The sequence below is a fragment of the Falco rusticolus genome, chromosome 7 (assembly GCF_015220075.1).
Source record: "Falco rusticolus isolate bFalRus1 chromosome 7, bFalRus1.pri, whole genome shotgun sequence".
In the NCBI taxonomy this organism is placed as follows: Eukaryota; Metazoa; Chordata; class Aves; order Falconiformes; family Falconidae; genus Falco; species Falco rusticolus.
In genome coordinates this window covers 46,648,854-46,665,187 of record NC_051193.1, presented here as the reverse complement: position 1 = coordinate 46,665,187, position 16,334 = coordinate 46,648,854, and the positions used below count along the sequence as shown (strand labels likewise).

The window sequence follows — 16,334 nt, the reverse complement described above, 5'->3', positions numbered from 1 at the left end:
AGTCCGGAGGTGTCGGCAGGAGCCCAGCCCTGCCCGGCCGCGGGGAAGGGAGCGGCCCCACAGCACCCCCTAGTGCCCAGCGCCGAGCACGGCACCTGCGCCCACACCGGTCACAGAACGGTTGGGGTTCGAAGGGACCTCTAAAAATCATCTACTCCAACGCCCTGCCCCGGGCAGGGACACCTTCCACAAAACCCGTCAGCCTTCCCTCCTCACTCACACCCCCTCCTCTTTCCTTGCCGTTGTGTACACACCACACCGGCAAAGACCAGGTTCCGACTTCATTCTCAGCAGTGTGAACCCCACGTGCCTCTGCCACCTCCAGTGCCACGGCTCAGCTCCATGACCAGGCGGAATCCTGCCTCTTGCTCTCTTCCAGTCAGTCTGCTCCCTGAGAAGCATCAGAAAGGCTTGCCAAGTGACCGGCAGGCCTGTGGAATCTCTTCACAGCTTCATTCCCAGCCAGCTTTTCCTACTCTGGGTGTGAAGGCAAGCTACCACCCCATTTCTCACCCAAGGGAAAATATGAACCCACTCGTGTTACTAGATTTCTGTTGAAATCCCAGCAGGGCTGCCCGGGAGCCTCTCTTCTCCTTCCCACCTCTCCCCTCAGTCCAGCAGCCAACACCCTATCCCCCTTGGGGCTCCTTACCCCACTCCATTCCCCTTCAAGTTGCAACTGGGTGTGGGACACCATGCTGAACCAGTGCTTCACATTCCCAAGGCCTATGCTGCACCACGATAAATTGAATTTAGAAATTACGCTTCTTTAAGGACTATGCATAAAGCAGTTCCAGGTCATGAAGAAAACAAACTGATTTTTAAACTGTCTGCTTTCAATCATGATAAAACGCAGTAAGGAGTCCAGAAAAAATGGCAAAGGCAAGAACTTGTAAGATTTAAAGTAGAGATAGGGCTCACTGAAATAGACTTTCAATGCTTGGCTCCAGATACAATCTTTCAAAAAGACTTGCCAGAGGAAACACCATGCAGATCTGCTCCTACAGGAAAGGAGGCAAGGGGCTATAGGAAGAAAAACTTGCAACTAATTTTTATAGACAAGATGGGAGGAAGGAGAAACACCTGTTCCAACTCTTCAGTTGAAACTTGACCTTGAAGAGAAGGCTCCATGGAGACTTCATAGCAGCCTTCCAGTACCCAAAGGGGGCTTATAAGAAAGATGGGGACAATTTTTTAGTAGAGCCTGTAGTGGTAGGACAAAGGACAATGGCTTTAAACTGGAAGAGGGTAACTTTAGAAATTAGGAAGAAATTCTTTACTGTGAAGGTGGTGAGACACTAGAACAGGCTGCCCAGAGAAGCTGTGGATGCCCCATCCCTGGCAGTGTTCCAGGCCAGGCTGGACGGGGCTTTGAGCAACCTGGTCTGGTGGAAGGTGTCCCTGCCCATGGCAGGGGGATTTGAACTATATGGTCTTTAATGTCCCTTTCAACCCAATACATTTGATGATTCGTTCCACAGACTGCAGGAAAAGCAAAAAAGTCATCTAAAAAAATTCTGATAGTTGTTCACCTTGCAAGTACAAGAAGTTTTAATGTTCTGAACAGAAAAATTTGCTTCTGTTGTAGCAGAAATGAGTATGACAGAGGCACTTGAACCTTCTGAAGAAATAGGTGTGTGCGCACACATGTACATTATTTCCACCTGTAGACATGAGAACAGGAATGCATTTCTAAATAAATATTGTGCTACCCCCTGACCAAAGTCTGGAAAAGTTAGCATCATGCAGCATTAAGAGAACAATGACAAGAGCAGTATCTGTATTTATGAAGATCTGAGATCAAAATGTGAATTCAACTCAAATTATTTCATAAAGCAAAGCAGCCCAAACTATTTTGATAGACAACACAACCTTGTTCTGACAGTGACAGAACATCATAACAAGACTAAAATGTTAGTAAATGTATTATTTAAACTGTAGTTAGATTCACACAGAGGATAGTAGGAGCGATCTTGAAGGATCTGGTGCTTCTTCATCTTGTTCTGATTTGGATTTTTTTTTTTTATTTTAAAACTTTATAAAGAAAGAGTATATACATACTACTGAATGTATACGCTGTTTCAATGTTGCCTCTATTGTGCCTGAGAACTGAAAACTTTAAATAGCTTTGGCATTAAGATGGTGGCTTCCATAAATAGAAGTCAAAGCTACCATCTTTATGAACCTTCCTTTCCTATTTCACACGCTTACGAACAATCTCTCCTGATTATGTGATACTCGTTTTACCTAATGTAGATGAGCCTTAAATATAATGTTAACAGCAAGTTAACTTAATGTTTTAAATGTATCCTCTGTACCACAACAGAAGTGACAGGGCAAAAAGTTATACTGTTCTTCTGTGCTTCACTCCACACAAAAACTTAAATGTAAATATACTTGCTCTGTAAGGAATATATACAAAAGGGAAAAAAAACCATAACCTGCTTTGTAATCAGTTTTCTATTTTTGGATCCTCCCACCAAGTTCAATAGAAAATTACATCCCAAACATTAAATGCTATGGTGTAGTTCAACAAGTCCTACAGGAAAATGCTAGATTAATGTTTTATTATGTTCCATAAATTTAAGAGTAATCACCATGTAGTCCTATTACTTTTTGATGGAAGCCTATAATCTCCATATCCATTAAATGCCATATGGATCATCTTCAGGGAACATAGGCTCCTCTAAATGCACGACTGCAGGTTGACGTACCATAGCCTTACCTCTTTAAAACTCTTGCTACAGGGGTTATTTTACTAAACACTGCAAGTAGATCCCTTGCTGGGATCAGCTGGCTGGACTGCTGGAGGGTCTCTAAGCCCCAATGCTCCTGCAAGGTCCAACTATTCTGAGTTTTACATGTCAGTGTCCTCAGAGAGCAGTGTCAGTCCTCTGGTTTGCTTACACAGCTACAGAGCAATTGAAGCAGCACACCACCAGCATGGGTTTTGTAATATTCATCTCTATTACTCAAACTGATCCCACAGTTCTGCTTTTGTTGTTTCTACCTTTGAGGGAAACACAACCTACCTCTCAATTCCAGAGCATGATTTGTAACATTATGTGTTAATGCAAGCTGCAGTACAGACTATGACTGGAGCTTCACGCCACAGGCTGTGCAAAACAATGGAAAGTAAGACATAACCTCCAAAACAGCACGTCAAAACTTCATGGTTGGTTTAGTGACTCAGCTCTTGTTTAATGCTTCTCAAATTATTCTTTGACCAGCTGGTGTAGAATAGAATGAGTCAGAAGTTGCTTGCATATTTCATCTCCATCCTTACCAGCACAGCAAAAGCAAGCAAGCAAAGAAAAAGAATGAATTAACAATGCCAATGTTTAGAAACAAAACCAAAATAACCTTGCTAGTAGTCTAGTTCCTCCTTATACCCTAAAATTACATGAAGGCTGCCCGCTATCTTGACACTGTGATCCACCTTTATTGCCCTCTCATCCAACATCACGGCAGTTGCATCAGTTTTATCCAGGGCTCGGTGCAGCCAGTACAGATGTAGGCATCTCCAGTGTGATCCATTTCTCTGTCCTCTCTGTCTTGCACTACTGCAGTATAATTTTAAACACATTTGGCCACTAAAGGTAATGCAGAAGGCAAAGCAACACCAGTGTTCTGATCCTCAGTCCTGCCTGTGGAGGAGCAGCTTAATATAATAATTTTGCCTTTAAAAGGTCACAGGTAGCAAAAGAACATATATCTGAACCACAGCCTTGACCCTTACTGCATTGAATTGATGGTGCATCCTGTTTTGTTCCAGTTCTGCCAAGTTAAATAGTACGATCTCAGAAGGCAAATATTACTTTATCTCATGAAATGACTGAATTTTAATAGCCATTCAACAATAAATTTTAAAAAATTATTACTGTTTGCCGAGTGCCTGCAAGCAGAGACTGAAAGCCCAAGCAAGTAAAAGCATTTCTTCATCTTATGAAACTCAGGACATTGTATGTATAATGAAATGCCATTAAAGATATTTGTTACTGTAACACAGAGAAAGCAAGTTAATCAGAAATAGCACGTGTCAGTACACAAGGTGGTGTCAGGGAAGCTTCTCATTTCTGTCCTGAGGGGCAGTAGCCATGCATTGGGGGACCAATTTACCAGTTTAATGCAATAGCTCAATAACAGTTTTAGTAGCCCATACAGTATATAAATCTATACATTCTTTACCCTACAGGAAAACAGGTCATACAGAAAGCAAAAGCAAGTAAGACAGATCACAGAGTAGCTGCATATTGTTATAGTAGATCAAATACAAGACTGTTCTTCTAATCACAGCTACCTGAATCTCCATAATGTCAACAAGCACAGAAAAAGAGCCTGCTCCCCCCAAAAGGGTCAAAACATTACCCTAATTTAAAGGCAGTGCATATTGACTATTCTATTGGGGTTCAGTGAGCAGGACAAGAAGAGTATTGGTTAGGTGTATTTTTTCCTTTATTGGGAGACAAGTCTATGTAAAGAATGGTATTCCACAACAACTTCCAATATGGGGCAAAACCAAGGGCAAAATGCATTAGTTTAATTTCCTATCATCCACACAACTTCTCAGTATTAACCTCAAGGCATAAAAATAAAATTGAGACTCTAGAGAACTACAGGAAACAAGGAAAACACTAGATCTCAAGTAGCAGACTTGAAGGCGTGATGTTAAAACCACCCAAACCACCATAGTTCTACACTAGTAGTCTTGCCCAAAGCATTTTTAATATAGCCATGATAGCTTTTTGCTCTTTCCAACTGTATTATATGTTTAAGAGGTATTACCTTTTAAGACGACAGTTTCCATAAAAATTAGGAGTGTATTCATAATTCGTTTTAGAAACTGAAACAATTGCAGCATTTCCTTTCCTTTGTAATATTATAAAAAAAAAAATCACAGTATTACACTAACAGTGCAATTTTCAGTCCCATTACTAACAATGGCATAAGGCCTGTATAACCTTAAATTCTTAATGTTTTCTAGTGTCTGTGTTATCCTACTAAAATCACATGCAACAGAGTCTTTTGTAGAAGAAATGCTTCTTCATCCAGTGACCTTTCCTCCACTGCTTCTTGTAGTGCTTACTACTAGGCTTAAATAATTAAACACGCCTAAGCCCGAAGTGATTGCAGAAATGCACCTACATTTGAAAAGTACTATTTAGACAATAATATGTAGAACAACAACTGGAGGCCAAATGCTTATTCTCATCAACTGACATCCTGATTGAAACTACCTACTGATTTCTGTGGCCTGAGGGCCTGGACAAGATCATGAAAGCAGCCTTCTAGTACACCAATTACAGTTAAACAACACGGAACTATCAGCAATATTCAGAAGTAAAAGAATTTAAGTGTTAAAATCTCAGGCACAGTTTCCTATTAAAAAAAAAAGAGCACACTCATTGTACAATAGACATTTAACCTGGACAAAGAACCTTAGGAAATAAGTATGTCACATTTTAAAATATGTGGTATTTTCTCGAGTATTATTTTTCTAAATCTGTGAACTTTCCAAAATGCACTTTCTCCTCCCTCAACATAATACAAAACTCACTTCCACTATCAAAGTAAACGTTTATGAATATCAGAGTAGTAGCTTCATCCATTCCTATTTCCTCTGCATTCTCAAGATCATCACTTTGTAACATTTTTCTCCTGAAGTTTCCCTTCCCATTTCCAAAAGTGTATAGAGAAAGATGCTGGTGGAAAAGCCTGTTTCTGGCAACACCAGAAAGACTTCGAAGTGGCTTATCCTTAGCCAGAGACAAAGATGTAGATGTATGTCACAGACAGATAAGAGATGATGAAATAAGTTAGGCTTATCCAATGCTAGACCTCAAAAGCTTCCATAAAGTTCCAGGTAGAATAATCACTGAAACGCTCACGATTCACAGCAAAGCTTTGCTTTCAAATGGCAAATTAGATTGTTGCCTGAACTCCCCAGTTACTAAACTGACTTAGTTAAACAAGGATGTGCACAAAGCTTAGGTCAAGCTGACCCACCCTCAAGTCGTTAATGCTTAAGTACCCCCCATCTCAAATCAACAAAACTGATGACTGAAAGGACTTTTAATTAAGGGAGTCAATCTTGGGGAAACAAAGAAGAGATAACGATAAGAACATTGTTATGTAAATTCTGCAGAAAGAAGTCTCCAAATGAAGAAGTTCTGGCAGCAAGAGGAGAGAAGCTGATGAGGTGTTGCAATCACTAATTTGCGCTAGAAGCAATAAACTTGTAACCAATCCTGTGCGTGCATGAAAATGAATATGTAATGTACATGAATATGCAAGTACTCTACTGTATATAATGTGTACCCTCGAGTAGCTTGGTGTGCATGTTAGGAGGAAAGATCGCCCATGCGCCCAGTGCTGCAGTAAACTAACTGTCAGCTTTCCAAACTATCATTTGGTTTGCAGTTTTCCTTTTATGGTTTTCGGTGACACCACCACAAATATATGTATTTTGGACAGACCTTTTACTAAGTTTCCTTTGTCTTTCCATATTCTGTAACCATCTCTAGTAGAACATACACATTCCATATGTTAAATGAGGTGCTTCATAAATAGAAAATATTAAAGCTAATGTTCTTGGAAAGTTTCATCTAAGTCTTCACAAGAAGGAACTGGTGGGATCAAGGAAATTCCACCTTCTCTTTCTAAACTCCTAATCTAATACTTCCCATACAGGAAAGCAACATAATTAACACCACTTGCCTGGTGGCAAATATTCCCCTTGAGAGGAAAAAAGCTCAGATGTAGGTAGAAATGCAGAGATGCATCCCTCAAAATAGGACAAATCTAAAGCAGTAATCCCTGACTTTTGACGATTCATGCGTTAGAAAGTGGTATCCCAAGCCTGCACACTACAGAATGCAGTTGATCTATCTGGAGACAGGTGTGGAACTTCTCTATTCATCTAAATGAAAGGAAAGATCTTGTGTCTCCGCCTCCTTCAGAAAAAGAATAAAATAAGAAGAATTAAGGCAGATTAAGAGACTCTTTTAGGCAGCTTAAGACCCTTAAGCACACATTCCCATCCAAGTATTTGTAATATAAGAAGCCTCCTAGTTACCTCTCTCAGCTGTCACTGTTTTCAGTATTGCGTAAAGCCGCTTAAACTATAAAGCTGATTGTCAAGGGAATCCCAGTTTGAAGGGATCTTTTGTGGTTTGAAAGGGTTGTGACTTCTGTAAAAGGAGGGCATCAGGTTACTACAGCAAGCCCTGAATATCGATGACAAAGGAGGAAAAAGGAAAGCTAACAAGTCAGGCTATACAGTCTCTCCCTTACTACTCAGCTAAAACGCATGGTAATTGTGGGGCAGGACTAAGGCAGTCCTTGCACCCCTGAGGCCACTTTGTTCTCCAGTGAATATTACAGATACTTTGCTGTAGGTCACAGGAAAACAAGAGGTGGCACTGAGCAGCTCTGCTACCTATGGCCCACTCTACTGCAAGCATCCACTGATATTTCAGAGGCAAAAGAAACATGGATCAGGCATGATATGAAACCTGAAGCACATAAAGAAAATGCATGGTATTTACTACCTGACAACCAGGTTACATTAATCTAGCCACACATTAAATCAGCCAAACTCCTTTGCATATTCTAGAGGCAATAATATAAAGTAATTCACAATTTTTAGTCACTAAAAATCTTCAAAGCTTACACAGTTTTGACTTACATTTTTCATTGGAAGACATGTGGATGTTTACATAAAAATTGCCACAGGTAAATATTCTAAGGTCTCGCTCCTGAACTCCAGAAATCACAGTACTGGTTTTCCAGAAATGAACTAAAATGCCTACTCATTTAGTTAAATTACTTTATATTTCCTTTAAGATACAAATTTTCAATGCATCAGTCATTTAATTTGAATATTATCTCTGGATTCTTAGGTTCTTGCATACCTACATATTAAATTACCTCTTCTGCATGCCTCAATTTGCTTCAGACTCCCTGAATTCAGCTGATCCAAATATCAACTATCACAAACCCAGCACTCCCATAATTCCCCCAACAACCTCATCTAAACTCAAGTTCAGCACATACCCATATAAACTTCTAACTAAACAAACTCTTGTTTTCCTGGGCATGCACCCTTCTCCAGTTCACATACTCCTTTTGCCTAAATGTGATCTAAACTATGTCTGTCTCCCATCTAATTTGTTTTCAGAACCAGATTGCAATTCCACCTGAGGAATGATTGCATTTGAACATTACTTAATTAATATTTACAAACCCATTGCAATACAGTAATTGAATAGTCTGTGGTGAGGCAGTACTCCCAGTTATTCTTAATATATATTCTTTTGTTTAAGGAACTGAAGCTCAAATTTCAGTCAAAATCCAAGGCTTCTTAAGTTTTCAAAGCTTTTTCAAGAGAGACCCAAATCCTTTATGCAGTTTCAGTAACACCATTCCTGTTATTAGCCTTGCTCTGCCTACTCTTGCTCAAATTAAAATGCAGACTTGGGACCTGATTAAGTGGCATTTCTGAAGCATATGCTCAAGATGCTTAGAATATTCTATTACCTGTTTTCCCCCACCCAAACTGCCAAAATACACTTTCACTGCATGCAAAAGTAAAATTTTCTTCCACGTGTAGCCTGTACAATGCAATACCTGCTTGTACCCTTACAAGAGTATGAAACTACTTTTGTCTTTAGGGTAATCTCTGCTCTATTTTTCCTTCCTACTCTAGGTTCACCCATTCCACTATTTTCTCAACAATTTTTACTATTGCATCTTCTGCTTTCCAGAAAGTGGGTACTCTTGCAGGTTTTAAGTAGGTAGATCATTTAGCTTCGAAGTGCCTTATTTTCTTCCTGAAATAACTGAGGGTATGGTGAAGATTTATAAGTTTACATTAAATGCACAGTTGTTAGAGTGAGTAGATCCAGAGAAAAGCCTATAAATAAAACCAGATTGAAACAAACACAGCCTCAGTGAGAAAATCTCTGTAGAAAGGCCTAATTGCACAACATTCACCTTCTCTTTGTCCCTTCAACTAGAAGCCGCATGATGCTTTCAGCAGTGCTTAACTGATGAACAAGGCAGGGAGTGAGGGCGGTGGGAATCACACAGCCAAAGGAGTGCCAGTCCTAGCTTAGTTTTACCTAATAATACCAAAATGATGTTTTTATGGTTTAATAAACTGGCGATCCACCACATATATAGTGCAGTGTTGCTTTTCTTTCTCATTTGCCAACTTCTTTCTGGGACTGCAGAAAAGACAGTAAAGATTATATACTAGTAGACAAATTAGAAAAAGAAAACCAAGATTGTATGGAAAATATGTCCACTACTTGATAGCCCAATGTTGCAATGATAAGATTTTCTTCTATGACTGAACTATAGAAAGGGGAAGACTCTTCTGCTCCCACAGGGAGTTAAATCAAATTAAGCAAATATTTGCAAAAATAGTTACTGGCCTTCCACCTCACTTAGCTGAACTGGTATGAAGTAAAGATACAGGCATTTCAAAGGAACTAAACAGAGAAGGCTATAACCCTGTTCTTACTCTTGTAAACAGGATGAACAACAGGACTGCAATTGACAATCTGTAATTACTAGCACCTGCTGGACTTCATGAGCACTTGACATAAATTTAACCTACCAAAATAACATCTCAAATTACCAAACAGGTTAGAATAATGGGCCTCATGGAAAATTTCCCTGCCATGGGTTGCAAGCTTAAAAACTATGTCAATAATGCAGCAACACAAGCCCTTTAGATCTGCAGTTATGAGCTTCCTTTAAGCATGTTTTTGTTTTATACTGATGTTGCTGCTACCCTTTGCAATGCACAAAGTACAAACAGAATACCTACCATTGATGGTCAGTTGAGTAAAGAAACTTTGGCAAATTACAAAATAATTATTGTCCATACAGAAGGTTTCTTCAACACACCAGGAAGAGACCTGGATTCCTTGCTACAATTCTGCCTCTGCAGTATATGTTCTGAGAAAGTCTCCAGTTTCTGAAGAAATCTCTGCCCACCACCCTCCTCCAGGATGAATAGGATTCTACCTTACATAACCACTCCAAGTTTGGCAGCAAAAACTCTTACATGGCAGCATCTTGCAGATTTTGAGAATACAGCAACAGTAAATTTCCTCCTCAGGAATATGAAATAGCTGTAGAAAATTCAGCATACAATTTGAGCATTTGAATCTTAACTTTGAGAACATCAGTCTCACTATGTTACCAACCTGAACAGTAACAGCCTCTAGAAGCAGATACCTGCACATGTATACCATGCTCTCACCACTCTCCTTTTGGACCATTCCTGAAAGCTACCATGTCTAAGTCAGTATTTTCTCATGGTTTTTTTTGTTATACATCTCAACAAAAATACACGACATTTTGCATTTATTTTTTTAAAAACATAAGGAACTCTTGCTGCTAAAACATGCATTCTTGGCTACCTTGATCTGTGAAAGGCCAAATAACAGCACCACAAAAGCTGTCTTCCCTAAACAACCTGATTAACTGTCCTTTTGAAAAGCTAAGAAATTAAACAATCTCCAAAACAAACTTCATTTCCACACTTCCAACTAGGAGTACTGAAAGCAGAAAATTAATTCCTTTTAATGTGCTGTTTATGAGTTTTGAATTTATTTAGTATCATTGTTTGATAGCCCAGGAACTGGAATTATGGGTTCTGAGTCTTCTTCATCCCAAAACCTTATTCTTTGCCACGGAATTAAAAGAAATGGAAAAGAGAACGGGGAGAGGGGGGAGGAAGGGGAGAAGCAATTTAGTGCACTCAACTGACTTGTTAGCTGAAAGGATATATTTCTAACTTCATTTGTTTTCTTAAGTATTAGTAAGTAAAATTTACTTTTAGCTAATTCTCTTAAAATAATAATATTTAAGAACACTAACTCTACCCATAGGAATTTCCAGTGATTGTACCATTTGTCATTAGAGAAGTACACATTCATTAGCAGTGTGCATTTACTGATAAACTACTCTTTTCTGGCTCCTTATTTCAAAGGCAGGCCCAGTGTCATCATGTTAGTATAAGATGTTTGTTATTGCAGACCAACACGATGAGTCAACAATCAAAACTACATGTTCTGCCATCCCACAGAGCTTGTTCTTTTGGTTCAAGTCCTGGAACTGCTGGTACATCTTTCTCCCATCCTCCCCTTGCTTGCATGCTGCTGCAGAGCTCCAAGATTGACTTACCAGTTGTCAGCCCAGCTGGTTTCAGAAGGAAGGAGAAATTCGTGTGTAAAGTACCCTGGGTCTTAGGAGTGCATGTTTCTGTGTTGGAGAAGCTTAGTGCCTGGTTGGCTGACTTTGGCAATGAGAAAAGGAAGCTGATCAATTAACAGGAACTAAGTGAGTAAGAAATTTCAGTGTTCTTTCTCTTCCACTTATTCTTAAAACAACATTTGGATAATTCAGCTCATGAGAATCTCATTGTACCCATATTCCTGCTGAGAGACTTTACCTATGATACACTCACTGCAAGACCTGTGCAGGCCTTTCCTTCGTCTTTCAGCAAGATGTAGGAGCATAGTGGATTGAGCTCATACAAGCACCCAAACTTTACCGAAAAAGCATTTGCTGCATTAGGTGAAGCTGAATGCATATGCGGGGCAAAATGCAATTAGAATGGAAGGGCCACTGAAACACTTAACTTTTTCACAGGTTTTTAACTGAATATTAAAAAAAAAAACGAAACACATGGTCCAACTGGTACTAAAGCCTGTTTCCACATAAAACCTGCTAGCACTATTATCCATTTCCATTCTTGCCAGAGTAACAGCAAGGGTGCTAGAAACCAAAATTGATACAGTGATATAAAATGTTATGTTATAAACAATATTGTGTATAAGTTGTACAAACAAAACCAAAAAAGAGCAAATATGACAGTGTAATTAGGAAGTCGAAATTGAAACCCAGGAACAGTTGTAATCAAGGTCTATATAACCAACAAAAATATTTAGGTAGGGTTGGGAAGCACGAGATGTCCTCTTCAGTGATTCTGTTAAAATGTAAAATAACCACAATTTTCTTTAGTCTGCAGTATATAAGGAGGTAACAGTACATGCAAAAAAAATTCACGAGTCCCACTTCTATAGGGTTGGTGATCAACAGCACCAGATGATTGATAACATCTGGACACCATAAAGAGAGCAGCGACATCTTTCTTTCCCACCATACAGGCGACTGCCCTCCCACTCTGTTTAGGGCAACATTACTAAATTATATCCTACACATCAGAATATGTTGAAACACTAGCAGAGCAAACGTGTCGTCTTTTTCCCCAGAACATGAAAGTTGTTTCATCTCCAGGCAGAACATTTCACCCCTGCTTTCATCCAGTCAATGTCTCTGCTTTAATGGTCTCATTACATACTTCAATTCTAACACCAGTGTAAGGCACTAAAAATCATGAGCTGTCATTTCTCCATGCTCCCCTCCACCACTTTTTTTTTTTTTATATATATATAGCAGTCATTACACACAGACTGTTCCCCACAGTTAAAAGAGAGCATAGCTCATTGCCTGATGAAATAGATCCATGTGCTACATGTGATGGGGCCTAAGCAAAGTGGAATGAGGGAAAACTATGGTAAACTGCATCCTACCCAGAAAAAGACTTGTCATAACCATGTAAAGGCATATGGAGCACAGAGCACCACTTCCAGAAAATGAGGGAAAACACACCTATAACAGTTCTCCCTTCTTCCTTAATACCCCTTTAAAGCTATTATGCAAAACCAGCGGGAAATTGACTGACTGACAGGATGCAATAACATAAAGAGATTTGATTACTCTGAAGCAGAGCCTTTTCATTAAGTTTCTATCCTTACAACACAGGATCTATTACAAGAAGGGTCATTATACTTGTTTGTACCAAATGGATCAAAGGTCGATCCTATTTGATGTATCCTTGTATTTATAAATCTGACGTAAGTTCCCTTTTCTTTACATATGTTACACATGTATACATACAAATGCAAGCTCCTCAACATCTGATTATTCAGTAGAACTGTATTTCAATCCATGTCTTTTTACACTAAATAACCAGCTATGCAGTCTTTCAAACAGATACCATATCCTTCAATATTAGTCATTTATATTCATATAATTGAGAAGGAGTAAGTACCTAGCCATTCCATTCGGAGAATGAAGCATCTTTGAAATGTATTTACAGATGGTTTTCTCACCTCCTTGGGAATGCTAAGTACTATCTGTGCAGCAATAAAAAAAAAGCTCAACTACAAGACCACCGATTCTATTGCAGTGCAATGGTATTTTATTTCTGTTATTTAATAGGACGATGATAAAGACTACAACAGTCATAGTGTTCCTGCAGAAACTGCAGGGGGGGGCGTGATGGGGCGGGTGGTTTGGAGGGGTGCAGGGGGATGGTAAGTATCATGTTTAAACACAGAGTAGCACCACAGCCATATGACTGATAGATCTCCAGAAATACCAGAGTGCCATGAACCATGCTGGGTAAGACATTTACTTTGGTCACCTCAGTACTCAGTAGCACCTCCATCCCAAATATTCAGGGCCCACAAGAACACATTTGTGATTGGCACTCCGTTCCATATGAGTTAGTACTGTTTGGCCCTAAATATTTCACAAATTCTGTAGCCGAAAAAAAAAAAAATATAAAGCAGCGGCATTCAAAAGGTTAATGAAAACAAAACCAGATGAACTTCACATAAGTGATGCACAAATCCTCAAATTTCCATTCTGTTACCTTCTACTTCCGCTAACAGCAGCAGAAGCAGCTTTTTACTTACATATTCATCATTCCAGAGCTGACTGAAATGCAGAGAAAAAACTAGGCAAGATTTATGAAAATATGGAGACTTCATTGAAGATATTGTATGAGCTATATGTCTTGCCCATTCTAGATACTTTCCAAATATTTTAGTTGGTTTAATAAAAATATTTCTCTCCCTAGAAATTCTAATACCTTTGAAATGAAAGGAGCTTTATAGTGCTATTTAACTAACATTTTCCAGCACTATAGATCAGTATTTTGCAAGCATTTTTACCGTGCAAATGGCAGGGGGGAAAGAAATTTAAAAAAAAAAAACAACCAAAAAACAAACCAAAAACCCACCACACAAAAAACAACCAACCAAAAAAAAACCCCAAACCAAAACAAACCAGAAAAGGAAGTAAAAAGGAGATATAAATTACAAGCACAGACTTTACAAATATCACGCTCCATATGCACCCAGTACTCATCTTTTAGCTTTTTTTCCCCGGCTCAAGCAAGCAAGCAGGCAACAAACAAGGAAACAGAAGGGGTAGACAAACCCCTGGACTTACCTTTTGTCCGGTCTCTCCGTAAAGTTCTCAGAGAGAAATTTAAATTCCTCCAGCTGGATTTGATTCTTTTCGGTTTTCTTTTTCTTGAATCGCACAGAAGCAAAACAATTAGTTTTCTGAGGTTCCATTTACTGCTTTTCCATCCCCAGCAAAATGTGTCCAGGAGACTATGCCAAAAGTAAGCCCAGAACTCAAAGGCAATTGGAAAAGGGAGCGTAGGGGGTTGCTGCAGGACCAGATTGTGAAATTCAGTAGCTTAAGCACAGAAAGATCCTACCGTACAATATACCTGGCTTCTCTCTCACCAAAAAACTGTACTGCAAACTGTCAGTAGTAGCCTCCAATAGCTGCTGTGTGTGCTGCAGATGGTACGTCTCACTGTTACCTTCCCAGATGGGTAGAGGATTCAGAGAGCAGCAAAAGCAGGGGGTCGCCTCCAAACCAGGTGGATTGCCAGCCACACATTCACTCAGTCCAATTAATCAAGACAAGAACAGCTCAGTCACCAGAGGTATCTCCTTCCAGGGTGCACAGGATTATGGCAAGGTTATTAATCTTGCTTTGCTGCATCCCCCCCACCCCCTACATTCAGCAGCCTGCACCGAGATGATTGCCAGCTCTGTCTCTGTCCCTGTTCTACTGCATTTTGCTCAGCCCTCTGTTGCTGCAAGTGAAACACAGAGGAGGGAGGAATACTAATAAGGTGGTTAGCTACAGTTTCTTTAAGGCATTCTACATACTGTGCGCGCGCGTGTCTGTCTATGTGTGTGCACGCATTTTCCGTGGGGCGATCTGGTTTTCTTTGCGGCTGAAATAGGACCCGTTTCCACATCAAAGTCTGAATTAATCTGGATTATCACTTAACGAATATCAGAGCCAGCAATTGCTTTTTACTTAGGATAAGAGAAGGGTACTAAATGGTCTAGAAGATTAGTTAGGCTGTAGTGGTTACTGCGGGGGAGGGGGGTGGGGGCGGCGGGGGGGGGGGGGGGCGGGGAGCATAGAAACCAGAGTACATCCAGAAGAGCATGCCAGGTTAGAAAATATCTTCTGAAGCAACTCATTTTAGCACTATTTTAGAAGTCATTCTTATATCCTGTACCTGTCAGGATTTTAAAATCAGCACTATATTATCCATCTCTAGATTAGATAGCAATATGCCGAGTCAAAGTAAATATTTTTAGAAAAGATAGGATTTTGGCAGGAAAAGAAAAATTTAGGAAGTCGATGGAGTCAGACATCCAGAGCTGTATTTATGAAGGTGCTTGAAATTCCCTATTTTGCTGAGAATTGTTCTGCTGAAACCTTTCACTTGTGAAATGAGTTTAGAGTTCACAGTCCAAGAGCCAAAACAGATTTTTCCATGTCTTGTCCAGGTAGCTGACTTGCATTGGTGTAGGAACCTGGGTATTCTGCTGTGGCAAGTACAACTCCTAGCTGTACTTCACTCCCATGAAATATGAAAACAGTCATATTGCTTTTTCTTTCCCACAGGTAATTCAGACCATCTGAATTAGGTTCAGGATGCAAGCACTACTGTCTCAGTTGGCTTCAATAATTGCAAGTTTTTGAGGCAGATGACACTTTGAGACTCCTTCAGGAACCTGAAAGCAAAAATAAACCATTTTTCAGAAGCAGCTCAGCGATTACTACAGTAGTAACTATGTGGGACTGGTAAGACTCATAGGTCTGAGTACCCAAATATACTTGGACAGAGCTCCCTATTGAATGAGCAACGTGAAATTAGTTTGGTGCTTCATATCACAGGAAGAGCTATCACAGCAATTTCTAGCAACTAAACTGTGATTGAACAAACAGAGGTGGAAATGCCTGTGTAGCTTTAGATAGCCTACCCACAGTGGGCTGGCAAGGAAGCCTGGATGCACTGACCACAGCATCATTGCTGTGACTTTAGCACAGAGGACTGCAATCTAAAAGGGCACTGTTGCCACAATATTTAGTACTAACACTAAGCAAAAGCCTTCTACTGGTAAGTAAACCCTGCAGTTTTAACA

The 16,334-nt window shown here is 39.8% G+C and overlaps 1 long non-coding RNA gene across 1 annotated transcript in view; it reads right to left on the bottom strand.

Annotated features, from left to right (window-relative positions):
- LOC119151728 overlaps positions 1–14,941 on the bottom strand; it is a 434,000-nt gene extending 419,059 nt beyond the window's left edge. The window contains exon 1 of the long non-coding RNA XR_005105524.1: positions 14,320–14,941. This is a non-coding gene — a long non-coding RNA (uncharacterized LOC119151728). The remainder of the gene's footprint in view (positions 1–14,319) is intronic.
- Positions 14,942–16,334: the final 1,393 nt, after the last annotated feature.